The sequence below is a fragment of the Delphinus delphis genome, chromosome 5 (genome assembly GCF_949987515.2).
Source record: "Delphinus delphis chromosome 5, mDelDel1.2, whole genome shotgun sequence".
In the NCBI taxonomy this organism is placed as follows: Eukaryota; Metazoa; Chordata; class Mammalia; order Artiodactyla; family Delphinidae; genus Delphinus; species Delphinus delphis.
The window spans coordinates 107,698,773-107,709,463 of NC_082687.1; the positions used below are offsets into that span (position 1 = coordinate 107,698,773).

General features: G+C 37.0%; 1 protein-coding gene across 2 annotated transcripts in view; it reads left to right on the forward strand.

The window, feature by feature from the left end:
• Nucleotides 1-10,691, forward strand: part of SGMS2 (sphingomyelin synthase 2) — a 48,509-nt gene that overhangs the window by 23,859 nt on the left and 13,959 nt on the right. Inside the window, exon 6 of one of the 2 annotated variants that reach the window (XR_009519594.1) lies at nt 1,457-1,536. The exons of the other annotated variant lie outside the window; for it this stretch is intronic. The gene's annotated coding sequence lies outside the window, so the exon portion shown is untranslated. Of the gene's footprint in view, nt 1-1,456; nt 1,537-10,691 lie in introns of those variants that run through there. 2 annotated transcript variants of the gene reach the window in all.

Below are 10,691 nucleotides of genomic sequence, written 5' to 3' on the forward strand. Positions count from 1 at the left end.
GGTTTTTTTATTTTATACAAATACATCTTTTAAAAGCAAAGTGCACTTTTTTGTGCAAGATCTTAAGCTCTTTGGGTCCCGTGGCTTTTGGTAATCTGTGAGCCTGTCTCTGCAAGGCACTTTCCCACTGCTTCGGTAAACGGTGCCCTCTGTCCCAGTCAGGCTGCTCTCATCCCGGTCCTCTGTGCTGCAGCACCCAGTCCAACCACGTGAGGTGCTTCCCCCAACCAGACTGTCACCTGTGTACCCAGGAAGGCAGTGTAACATGGTGGCCCTGTGCTCTCTGGGTCTGAATCTCGGTTCTTCCAGTGCTGGCTGGATGTGGAAGACGTCAAACAAGTTGCCTAACCTCTGTGCCTCGGTTTCTTTACCAGTGGGATGGAAATAATCATAGTCCATGTCTCACAGAATTGTTGGGAAGACTAAAGATGTTGTTATGAGATACACATTCGGTTAAGTGTTAGCCAAATTCAGTTAAATATTTTAGGTACCATAGTTCTAGCTCTGAGATTATTTACATATCACATCTTGCTTGTCCTGATAGTTCAGCTGAAGTCTCATCTCCTGAAAACTTTACCTCACTTCTCTGAATCTGAGTTCCTCCCTAAAAGATACATACAAACTAATTGTCAAAATGTGAGATACACTCACTGATGTAAGATTTTAAAAAATATGTCCTGTTAACATACCAAATTTCCTTAAGAGAAGGAATTGTCTTAGTATTCATTCCAGTGTCTAATAAAGTTCTTATCACATATAGCAAATATTTGTTGAATGAGTTTTTTTAAATATCATCTTTTGTGTTTGGAATATTAACAGAATTTATGAGGCTTCGATGAAAAGGAAATTGCCCGTCATGCCTCTAAATAATTTGCTTTAAAATAATTGAAGCACTTATCAAATCATCAGATGTTTATAATTTAAATGTTTCATTAGCCATCATATTATATGTATTTTATGAGATTTTAGCCAAAAATATGGATAGAAAAATAAAGGCTGAAGTGGAAAATCCAAAGACTTTGGACTCAGCCCCTAGGTTTAATTCCTAAGCAAGTTACTTTACCTTTCTGAATCATCATGTCCGTCCCTTCTGTAAAATGAGAGTGAAGAAACCTACCTCCCAATGTCATGGTGAGGATTGGAGATAATGTTTAGTAAAGCACTTGATACTACCTGACTCATTAATATATATTCAATCTAATCAGAAAATAAATTCATGGGATTTTAAAACTTTTAAATTTTATTGGAAGGAATTTTAGAATTTTTAAATTGCAAGGATTTAGAATTTTCTACTTAATACAAGATACATATGTTTGTCACACTGTACAAGCTTTTGGATTTCAGTTGAGAACAATGTCAGGTGTTTAAGCTTATGTTTCCAAAGCCTCCACTCTGCCTCTTCCCCACATTTTGTACACTAATCAGATGCATGAATTGTTTTGCTGTATCTCTCCAGAAACATCAAGAAAAATGAGTGATGAATTGCTAGTGTGGAAACAGTTTTTTCTAATGCAGAAGGACAATTCATTCAAAGAGGTAAACTGCGGCTTGCCCTTGACCATTGAGTTAAGGGTGATTATCCCGGTCATAAATAGCTACAGCTGGTCCATCACAGTGGGGTTATCTGTTTGGTGCAATGTTGAACTACCAACAAAGTTACTAGATTTCACCAGAAACTAATCTAGCGAGCTGACTTTTGAATGACCTGCCTATATATTGGGGGAACACCAGAGTTTGGGCAAGTGCCAAAAGGTCTTAAGATTAAAGAGAGTTAAGCTCAAAAGCAGAAAAAGTTGTTAAAGACTGTTTTGCTATACGACAGCCTTTCCAAGAGAAGTGTTGAGAAATCTGCTTCTGGAGCTATTTAAAATGAATTGTCCAAACAGAAAAATTCACAAAAATATGAGAATTAGCCAATATACTCTTTTTTAAAAAATTTATTTATTTTTGGCTGCATTGGGTCTTCGTTGCTGTGCGCGGGCTTTCTCTAGTTGCGGCGAATGGGGGCTACTCTTTGTTGCGGTACGCGGGCTTCTCATCACAGTGGCTTCTCTTGTTGTGGAGCATGGCCTCTAGTCGCTTGGGCTTCAGTAGCTGTGGCATGCAGGCTCTAGAGCGGAGGCTCAGTAGTTGTGGTTCACGGGCTCCAGAGGGCAGGCTCAGTAGTTGTGGTGCACAGGCTTAGTTGCTCCGCGGCAAGTGGGATCTTCCCAGACCAGGCCTCAAACCTGTGTCCCCTGCATTGGCAGGCGGATTCTTAACCACTGCACCCCCAGGGAAGCCCAACCAATACACTCTTAACTAACGGGTCAAGGAAGAAGTCACAAGGGAGATTTGAAAATACTTTGAGACAAATGACAATGAAAAAAAAACACCAAAATGTATGGGATACAGTGGTGCTGAGAGGGAAATTTATAATTATAAATACATACATTACAAAGAAAGATTTCAAATCAATAACCTACCTGTAGTTCTTAAGGAACTGGAGAAAGAGAAGCAAACTACACCCAAAGTTAGCAGATGGAAAAAAATAAAAGTTAAAGTAGATATAGAGAATAGAAAAACAACAGAGAAATCAATGAAGCCAAAAGTTGCTTCTTGGAAAAGACCAACAGAATTGACAAACATTTAGCTAGATTGACTAAGGAAGAAGAGAAAGAAGGCTCAAATTACTAAAGTCAGAATGGAAGTGGGGACATTACTACTTGATTTTATAGAAATAAAGCATTTATAAAAGACTATGAATAATTGTAAGCAGACAGATTGGATAACTTAGATGAAATGGACAAATTTCTAGAAGCACAAAGCCAGCCAGTACTGAATCTTGAAGAAACAGAAAATCTAAATAAACCTTTAATAATGAGAATTGAATTAGCAATCAAAAATCTCCCAACAAAGAATAACCCTGGACCAGATGGCTACACTGGTGAATTCTACCAAATATTTAAAGAATCAACACCAGTCTTTCTCAGTCTCTTCCAGAAAATCGAAGAGAATACTTCCTAACTCATTCTGTGAGGCCAGAATTACCCTGACACCAAAGCCAAACAAAGGCACTATGAGAAAAGAAAACTTCACACCAATATCCCTTATGAATATTGACACAAAAAGAAACAAAATATTAGCAAAACCAAATTCAGCAGCATATTAGAAGGATTATACACCATGACCAAGTGGGATTAATTCCTAGAATGCAAGGATGATTCAATACATGAAAATCAATAAATATAATACACTACTTTAACAGAGTGAAGGGGGAAAATAACATCATTTCAATTGATACAGAAAAAGCATTTGACAAAATTTAACACCCTTTCATGATAAAAAAAAGAAAACCTCAATAAACTAGGAATAAAAGGAAACTACTTCAACATAATAAATGGTATATATGAAAAACCCACTGCTAACATCACACAATGCTTTTCCTCTAAGATCAGGTAAAAGACAAGGATGCCTGCTTTCATCACTTTAGCATAATATTGGAAGTTCTAGCCAGAATAATAAGAAAAAGCATCCAAATTGAAAAGGAAGAAGTAAAATTAACTCTGTTGAAAGATGATATGATCTTATATGTAGAAAACCCCAAAGATTCCACACACAAACTATATTTAGCTCAAATAAATGACTTCAGCAAAGTTGCAGGATATAAAGTCAAAAGACAAAAATCAGTCACACTTCTATATACTAACAATGAACAATCTAAAAAGGAAATTTAGAAAACAATTTGATTTACAATAGCATCAAAAAGAAAAAAATAGGAATAAATTTATCCAAGGAGGTGAAAGATTTGTATACTAAAAAGTATAAAACATTACTGAAAGAAATTAAAGAAGATCTAAATGGGAAGACATTCCATGCTCATGGATCGGAAGACTTAATATTAAGATGATAATACTACACAGAGAAGTCTACAGATTCAATGCAATCTATATTAAAATTTCAATGGTGTTTTTTGCAAAAAAAGAAGAGCCCATCCATACGTTCATATGAAGTCCCGAGGGACCAAAACAATAGCAAAACTGTAGCCAAATTGTTTGTCCATATAGCCAAATTTGCCAGAATAGCCAATCTTGAAAGAAGAAATAGTTGGAAACCTCAAGCTTCCTGATTTTAAAACTTACTATAAAGTACAATAGTCAAAACACTGGTACTGGCAAAAGGATGAACATACAGACCAGTGGAACAGAATGGAGAGCCCAACAATAAACCCTTGCATTTCTGGTCAATTTTTGGCAGAGCTTCCAAGAGCATTCAGTGGGGGAAAAGACAAGTGTTAATAGTCCTAGAAAAACTGGATATCCACATGCAGAAGAATGGAGCTGGACCTTTAGCATATAGCACACACAAAACTTAACTTGAAAAGTGAATCAAGACCTAAATTTAAGAGCTAAAACTATAAAACTCTTAGAACAAAACAGTTCTAAGTGAAAATCTTCAGGACCTTGGATTAGACTGTGTTTTCTTAAGCATGACACCAAAAGCACAGGCAATAAAAGAAAAAAAATTACATAAATTGGACTTAATCAAAATTAAAAACCTTTGTGCATCAAAGAACAATGTCAAGAGAGTGAAAAGACAATCACAAAATGGGAGAAAGTATTTGCAAATCATAATATATCTGATAAGGGATAAGCATTCAGAATGTATAAAGAACTCCTACAACTCAAAAACAACAAAACACCCCAATTCAAAAATAGGCAAAGGACTTGAATAGACATTTCTTTAAAGAATATATACAAACGGCACATAAATATATACAATGAAAGCACATGAAAGGAATCTCAGCATCATTAGTCATTAGAAAAATGTAAATCAAAGCCACAATGGGATACCACTTCATACTCATTAGGATGGCTACTATGAAAAAATAAAAAGAACAACAAAATAACAAGTGTTGGTAAGGATATAGGAAATTGGAGCCCTCATCATTGCTGGTAGGAAAGTTAAAACTGGTACAGCTACTGTAGAAAAAGTTTGGTGATTCCTCAAAAAGTTGAACATGGGGTTACTATATGATTCAGCATTCCATCCCTAGATAGATACCTGAAAGAACTGAAAGCAGGGGCTCAATCAGATATTCATATACCAATGTTCATCACAGCATTATTCACAAGAGCCAAACGTGGAAACAACCCAAATGTCCATCGACGGATGAATGGATAAACAAAATCATACAGATGACCCCTAACTTATGATGGTTCAATTTAAGATTTTTTGACTTTACAATGGTGCAAAAGTGATATGCCTTCAGCAGAAACCATACACTGAATTTTGAATTTTGATCTTTTCCTGGGCTAGCGACATGTTACAGTACTCTCTGGAGACACTGGGCAGCAGGAAGCAGCTGCAGCTCTCAGGCAGCCACGCAATCGCAGGGGTAAGCAACCGATACGTGTACAACCATTCAGTATCAGAGAACCTTTCTGCTTTTCACTTTCAGTACAGTAGTCAAAAAATTACATGATTTTGCCCAACTGTAGGCTAATGTAAGTGTTCTGAGCATGTTCAATGTAGGTTAGGCTGAGCTATGATGTTTGGTAGGTTAAGTATATTAAATGCACTTTCGACTTAACAGTGTTTTCAACTTAGGATGGGTTTATGGTGTATCAAGATGTAACCCCATCATAAGGAGAGGAAGATCTATACAATGGAATATTATTCAGCCATAAAAAGGAATTTAATTCTGAGATGTGCTACAACATGGATGAATCTTTAAAACATTATGCTAAGCAAAATAAGCCAGAACAAATATTGTATGAATCCACTTATATGAAGTATCTAGAATAGGCACTTCAGAGAGACAGAAAGTAGAATAGAAGTTACCAGGGGCTGGGGGAGATAGGGAGTTATTGTTTAATGGGTACAGGGTTTCTGTTTGGGATTATGAAAAAGCTCTGGGAATAGATAGTGATGGTGGTTATACATCATTGTGAATGTCCTTAGTGCCACCGAATTGTAAACTAAAAATGGTTAAAATGGTAAATTTTATGTTATGTAAATTTTACCACAATAAATAAAAACAAGCCCCTCCATATTTATTCCAGCATAATTTTAATAGAAATTGGAAATAACCTAGATATTTGTTAACAGAGGATTGGGCTAACATTGTGACATGCCTGCATGGATTTCTTAATAGTCTTGCTTTCACCTCTGCCCCTTTACAGAGCAACCAAAATGATTCTATTAAAACATCAGCGTTAAATGAGAAGAGTAGGTTAGTGAACTAAATGCATAGTATGATGCCATTTACGGGGCGGCGGGGGAAATCTATATAAGTGTAAAAGAAATCTGAGAGGAGAGATACCATACTTTTAACAGAGGCTATCTCCAGTTGGTAGAAAGACAAAGTGCATGCATGCGAGTGTGTGTGTGTGTGTGTGTGTGTGTGTGTGTGTGTGTGTTGTGTGTACTTTGTTCTATGTAGCAACAGCCTTAGTACCAGTTCTGTTTCTTGGTATTTATCTTACTGAAATAATCCAAAATGTATATATCACATTATTGTTCATAATAGCAAAAAAATTGAAAATAGCCTGTGTTGACAATAGCATATCTGTCAGATAAATTTTGAAATATTCCTAAACAATGAACTAGACTTTTAAAAGTCCAGAAGTCAACAAATAATGGCCTGCAGAATAAGTCCAGCTGTTGTCTTTTTTTTTTTATAAATAAAGTTTTACTGAAATATGGCCATGACCATTTATTTACATATTGTCTATGGCTACTTTCCTGCTCCCATGGCTCAACTGTACTGTTGTGACAGAGACCAAATTGCTGGCAAACCTAAAATATTTACTATTTGGCCCTTTTTGGAAAAAGTTGCTGAATCCTTGGGCTAGAATATAGTAATTAAAAATGATTTGTGGGAGAAAAACATGGAAAATGTTAATGATACATATATATAATATACATATCCATGGTTATAAATTAAACTATTTATAAAGATTAAAGATACCATAGATATATGTGTAAAACGGCTGGAAGGATACGTACAGAAATGTTATAAATTACTTCTGGGTGGAAAAAAATAAAAAGGTGATTATTATTTCCTCTTTTACAGTTTCTTGCATTTTCAAATTTTCTACAAAAACTATGTATTGCTATTTTTTGAATCAGAATAAAAAATCAACTTTCAAATATCTGGTTTGCTTTCCTAAAGGAAAGAGTAGGTCATCTTTCAAAGGGCCAAGCATGCTTACCGCCACCAGGAAGTAAAAACCCTATGCTTTGCTGAGGCAAACAGGTTATACTTTACCTTGTAAATGCACTTTATTTTTTCAGATTGTATTGACTAAGTATGTTATTAATCAGGGTCCAAGTTCAAGGTCCTGACAATCTACTTAAGAAGGTGAATCTTAGGGACTGGAGGTATTTTAGAATCCTTGTGTTAAGCTCCCTCATTTTACTATGAAGAAAAAGTCCGAAAGGTTAACAACTTGTCCCTGTTAGATCTGGGCAGACTCCCATTTGGTTTCCATGCTGAGTTCTGCAAAATAAATGGAAGTAAATGAGGGAGAAGAAAGGAACATGGATTCCAGCAATGCTTCGGCTTACATAAAAATCAAAGTCAGGAGTCCGTAACCATTATGGCCAGGCTAATTAAAGTAAGTGTATGTTTATTTTTTTAGAGGAATGTTACTCTAACCATTTTCCCTTCTATCCCTCTTTATTTACATACTAAACTACTAGTCACTGTTGTTACAATAACAATATATCACATAACTGTTACTGTGGGCATACATTTCACAATAGGTAACTAAGTCTTCTTACTTCACCATGTCTTTTCCTTCTAAGATATTGGATTTTATTCTATTTTATTTATTTATTTATTATTTTATTTTTATTTATTTATTTTTTTGTGGTACGCAGGCCTCTCACTGCTGTGGCCTCTCCCGTTGCGGAGCACAGGCTCCGGACGCGCAGGCTCAGTGGCCATGCGTCACGGGCCTAGCCGCTCCGTGGCATGTGGGATCTTCCCCGACCGGGACACGAACCCGTGTCCCCTGCATCGGCAGGCGGACTCTCAACCACTGCGCCACCAGGGAAGTCCTTGGATTTTATTTTTTTAATTTGTTCTACTGAGGTAAAATTTACCTTGAGTGAAATGCACAGTTCAGTTTTGACAAATGCGTATGCTCAAGTAACTAACACCCCAATCAAGACATAAAACATTCCCACCACCTGGGAAAAATATCTCATGTCCCTTCCCAGTCAATCTTGTCCTCTGTCCTGATTTATATCACCATGAGTTAGTTGTGCCTTTCTAGAACTTATAAATGCAGTTCTTCAGTATGTAGTCTTTTGGGTCTCGCCTCTTTACTCAGCATAATGTTTTTTTTGAGAATCATCATGCTGTGGGGTGTATGATAACTTATTCCTTTTCATTGCTGACCAGTCGTCTATTTTACAAATATATCACAGTTTCCTTCCTCCTCTTCTTTTGTTGAAGGACACCTGGATAGTTTCCAGTTTGGGCATTAAACAAAAAATTTCTTCTAATCCTGGAACCTCTTTGTCCAAATAAAAAGTTTTGAGAATTGGACTTTGTTACTTTGGAGATGCTGCCTTCCACCGATATGTTTCAGGGTCCTTCCTCCCTTCATCTCTTCTCCAGGAAAATCATAATACATTCAACTGGAGAAGAATGATATGGGTAATATTGAAGATGGGCAAGTTTATTTGTTCATCACACAAGTCCTAAAGGCTGAATATAGAAAACAAGTTAATATCTTGGCCAGTCTCACAATCTAATTTTGGAAAGGGCAGGTAAAGCTGCAAGGGGTGAAAAAGTGAGACAATACGGCCAACCCATAGAGTTAAAAGCATTGTCAGGGCCCAAAGGTAATTATTACAATTACAGCTTGCACTTATCGAGCCTGAGCTAAATGCCAGACATTGTGCTAATTACTCCATCCAGTCTTTATGCTTGATGTAGGCACATTTGTTATCCCAATTTCATGTAGGGTACGTGGACGCTCAGAGAGTACATAAGGAAGTACCTAACACTATATGTAGAAGACACTCAAAGGAGTATATATGAAGCAAATCATAGGAATTTAAAGGAAATGAAGGGGTTAATTTTTAAATGGCTAGTGGAGTTGTGCCACTAAATAAATAATTAGCATTTCAACTTTCTCTTCTCATTAGCATTTTGCAAACTCTTCTTAAGCCATAAGCCCTCTCTGTTCATGCTCACTGACTCTGGATGGATATACTGTGTAGCATTCACCTCCCAGGGAATTACCAGCCAGCTGGACAATTGTAGTTTTACAAACAGAGTAATTTAACACCTCTCTCTTTTAACACCACTCTTTTTTTAAAAAAATTTTTTATGTATTTTTTTTTTTTTGGCTGCGTTGGGTCTTCGTTGCTGCGTGCGGGCTTTCTCTAGTTGCGGCAAGCAGGGGCTACTCTGTTGCGGTGAGCGGGCTTATTGTGGTGGCTTCTTTTGTTGCGGAGCATGGGCTCTAGACCTGCGGGCTTCTGTAGTTGTGGCATGCGGGTTCAGTAGTTATGGCTTACAGGCTTAGTTGCTCTGCGGCATGTGGGATCTTCCTGGACCAGAGCTGGAACCCGCATTCCCTGTATTGGCAGGTGGATTCTTAACCGCTGCGCCACCAGGGAAGCCCAACACCACTCTTGATAACAAAATAATAGTACAGATATTTTGGATATCTGTACTATTTGTACTGTTACCAACAATTCTGTTGTCTGTACTGTTACTAACAATTCTGGCTGAAATCCATGTACAGCAAGAAGGATTCCAGTGAGAAAGCAAGTGGTTTAAAATTATCTTTGGGGATTCAATTTTAAAATGTTTTCCTTAATGCCCTTCTTGTCCTCCTTTCCCTCTCTCCCCAGCCCAAAGATCTTTTAGTATTCTCTTCCTTTACTGCTACTGATTATTATATTATTCATCTATTTAAAATAGGAAGGATGGAGCAGAAAGTATTCCGTTTTCTGGCAAGAAAGCCCTGAATATCATTTGGGGAAATTCATCCCTAAGAAGCACTGAATGAGCTATGTGGTGTCATGTTTAAAATAGTTTATCCATAGTATGTATTATGAACAATGTAGCTTCCTCTATTAGTTTGCAAGGGCTGCCATAACAAAGCACTACAGACTTATTTCCTCACAGTTCTGGAGGCTAGAACTCTTAAGATCAAGGTGTTGGTAAGGCTGATCTCTTCTGAGGACTCTCTCCCTGTCTTGTAGATGGCCATCTTCTCCCTGTGTTTTCATGTTGGCTTCCCTGTGTCTGTCCATGTCCTAATCTCTTCTTCTTAAAAAGACACCAGTGATATTGGATTACAGTCCACTTATATGACCTCATTTTACTTTACCTCTTTAAAGACCCTATCTCCAAACAGTTTCATTCTGAGGTACTGGGGGTTAGGACTTCAACATATGAATTTTGGGGGAACACAACTCAGCCTATAATACTTCCTATCTGCATCACAGAGCTGTTAGCCTAAATAAGAGAATTACTTAGGAGAACAATGTGAATGTAATTATATCCTGTATAAGAGGGTGTCTGTTAAGGTCGTTAAATTAGTCACATGGTCAACTATTTTAAAATCATTTGTGAATTTAAGTTGCTTGTAAGGAAAGATGTTAGTGGCTACTATTTTGGAGAACAGGCTATGAAGAGAATCAGATGATATATTGAAGATCATCTGTGCAAACAAGTGGTA